At 40.9% G+C, this 3,474-nt stretch overlaps 1 pseudogene; it reads right to left on the reverse strand.

Moving 5' to 3' along the window:
• Positions 1–474: 474 nt before the first annotated feature.
• On the reverse strand, positions 475–2,690 carry LOC141080339 (protein FAM200C-like; annotated as a pseudogene).
• Between the last annotated feature and the right edge of the window lie 784 nt (positions 2,691–3,474).

Consider the following 3,474-nt stretch of genomic DNA (forward strand, 5'->3'; position numbering starts at 1 on the left):
ACTACCCATTTAAGGGGAACCTGTCTAGTGAAAAAATGCAATTAAGCTGCAGATATGGGGCTAATCTGCAGGTTAATAGCATTCTGAACCTGTCTGGTGCTCACACTTTAAGCCCCTTTGCCTGGAGGAAATTAACCTTCTTCCTCCCAGCAGCATTTGGGTTTCAGTCATGGTGGTGGCGTCAGTGCGAGTTCAGTCCCCGCTCTGTGTAAAGCAGAGGTTCCCAAACTTTTTTTTCTCGTAGACTACTTTCAAAATTTTACTGGTTTCTGTGGACCCCCTGCTGCTACATTTCTTCCATATTCCCAAAACTCATCAAAAAATGTGAAGATTACATCTAACGATGGAAATTTGCGTCGTGGCTGAGTTCCAACCCTAAATTCGGAGTGGTAAAAAGAAAAAGAAAACTAGTATATTTTCTTGTGTTCTATTTATTAAAATAATATAATTACAGACTTAATAGAATTAAAATTAAACATTAATAACGTAACGTAACATCAACAATGCAAATCAATAATTAAAAAAAATAGTCATAATTTTAATAGGAGGGATGTACTTGATGGATTGACAGCAAATTGTCAATATTTGGCTTCAGTTTTATAAGGAATAACCGCAAATCTCCCCGTTTTGTCATGTTCAATCTGCTCCTTTTTTTGTTAATAGGTTTGTAATGACACTAAAACTTTTTTCAATAAGGTATGACGATCGAAACGCTATCAAAAGTTTTCTCTCAATTTCCCACAGCCCAGGATATTTTTCGGGTATTTCTGCCTGCAGCCAAAATGTTTGATAGCCTTTTTTAAATTTCACCTTCAGCTCCTCATTGGTGCTAAGCTCGAGTAGCTCCTCTTGTAATACCACATTCGCCACTTCCCTTTCATCAAATGGATTTATGATCCATGGTGGTATTTCCATCATCAGTATATCTTCAAATCTGTTTTTGAAGTCATCATGCAGGGCATTTAAATGTTGAACGCATGTCTGAATATCCTCATCAAGACATTCTGCCTGTGACAAGTTTGGAAATTGGGAGAATTTGCGCCGACTAATATTTTGCTTCATAAATTTCAATTTTCCAATAAAAGCCAAAATTAAACCCTTTGTTTTTATTAAATTTGGGCTGTCCCCTCGTAACTGCAAGTTAATGTCATTAAATTTTTTGTTTTGAACAAATCTGTCAAATACGCGATGTCTGCTTTCAATTTGATCAGGTTTTCTTTTAAATCTGGATCTTAACTTTCCAGAAACTCTAAGGGTGTGTGCACACGCTGCGGATTCTGCTGCGGTTCCGCAGCGGATTTGGCCGCTGCTGGTCCGCAGCAGTTTTGTACAGTACCATTATTCCCTATGGGAATAAAAAACCGCAGTGCAGACGGTGCAGATTTTTCCACGCGGTTTTGCTGCGGTTTTGAAACCGCAGAAAGAATTGACATGTCAATTCTTTCTGCGGATTCCGCTGCGGTTTGCCATCTCCTCCATTGTGGAGATGAAAAACCGCAGGGCAAAACCGCAGAGCAATTCGCAGGTAAAATTGCAGGTCTATTGACCTGCAGATTTACCTGCGGATTTTACAAAATCCGCACGGCCAAATCCGCACCCCAATCCGCAGTGTGTGCACATACCCTAAGACTGATTCAAAAAGTGAGTAAAATCTTGTCAAACATGCACCTTTCGACAACCAGTATGTAAGAGCAATCGTTGGAAGTCTTCATCATTTTCGTCGCACAATTGTGCAAATAAACAGGTATTCAACGCATTGCTTCTTATTTTGCTAACTGTTTTAATCACAAATTGAAGCGATTGGTGCAATCTTTTCCTCAAATTTTTCGCTACCAGGTGTTGTTGGTGGATGACACAGTGAATTGCAGTTACTCCTGGTATAATTCTTTTAAGATGGCTTATAAACCCACAATATCTCCCGAACATGGCAGGAGCTCCATCTGCTGCCACCGAAATAATGTTTGTAAATGGAATCGATTTTTCCTTAAAAAAGAAATCACTCAGGACATTAAATATTGATTTGCCTTTAGTGTCAGTCTCCAAAGTTTTCGCGAATAGCAGCTCTTCATAGATTTCTTCGTCCATAACAAATCGAACATATGATAATAATAAGGTTTCATTACCAGGTAAAGTTGACTCGTCTAGTTGAATAAAAAAATGAGTTGTTTGCAGATAATTACACAAGAAGCTTTCAATATCAGAGCTCATTTCATCAATACGTCTTTGTACAGTGTTGTTACTCAAATGAATTCTTTTGAGTACGTCAAATGGAGGTTTGTGCAGAACAGTTTTTAAAACCTCTTCAACAGTGGGTAAAATTAACTGTTCTTCGATGGTGTGCGGTTTTCAAGATTTCGCTATAAGCAATGAGATATTGTAAGATGCCCTCAAGCCATCATCGTTACTTTGAGACGTTGAAGCGAACATATTGTGCATGGTGGGTCTCTTTTCATATTTTTCCTTCAATGTTTGAAAATATTTTAAGTCTTTACCTATTTTATAAGGATGACACCTTCTTAGATGATCTTCGAGCTTCAATGGTTTCATAGAGTCATTGCTCAAAACTTTGTTGCATAAAAGGCATATGGGCAATCGTTTGTCTGCCATTGATGGAAGAAAACCAAATTTCAAATAATCAACACTGTACTGTCGACATTTCTTCTTAGATTCAGCCATGTTTCGTATCAGTTACCTACCTGCAAAGAAAAAAATGTTTGTTTTAGTAATCATAAGGCGATTTTAACAGGATATGGCTATTTTAGCAGAATATAATAGGATTAATTAATTATTGCAATGAAAAAAACAAAATGCTGGCAGCAAAACTGATTTTAATTATCGTATATACTTGAGTATAAGACGACCCAAGTATAAACCGAGGCCCCTAATTTTACCACGGAAAACTGGGTAAGCTTAATGACTCGAGTATAAGCCAGGTGTACATTGTCCCCTCATCCTTGTCCTGCTCTGTGTGGCTCTCCCCATCCCAGAACGCGTGGCTCAGCTCCCCCTTCTATGTATGGCTCAGCTCCCTGTCCTCCCTCGTGCTCCCCCTTCCTCCTCCGTGCTGCACCCATCCTCCGTGCTTCCAATGCCCTCTGTGCAGCCCCCGTTCTCCACCGTGCTGCACCCGTCCACCTCCGTGCTTCCAATGCCCTCTGTGCAGCCCCCGTCCTCCTCCATACTTCCCCTGTCATTCCCCAGTCCTCCTCTGTGCTGCCCTTGTCCTCCTCCATGCTGCCCCCATGCTCTCCCGCCCACTTCCTTCATACTCACCCTGCTGTGCTGTCGCTGAACGTCCGTGCATCCTCCGCTGTCCAGCGCTGACTGCTTCTTCCTGCCTTCAGTGGTCACATGGTAACTCTCTTTAAGCTCATGAATATGCTTTCACGCCCATAGGCGTCCATATTCATGAACTTAATGAGCGTTACCATGTGACCGCTGAAGGCAGGAAGAAGCTGTCAGCGCTTGGACAAG

Source organism: Dendrobates tinctorius, unplaced genomic scaffold (genome assembly GCF_039654945.1).
Source record: "Dendrobates tinctorius isolate UK_male_01 unplaced genomic scaffold, ASM3965494v1 ptg000001l, whole genome shotgun sequence".
In the NCBI taxonomy this organism is placed as follows: domain Eukaryota; kingdom Metazoa; phylum Chordata; class Amphibia; order Anura; family Dendrobatidae; genus Dendrobates; species Dendrobates tinctorius.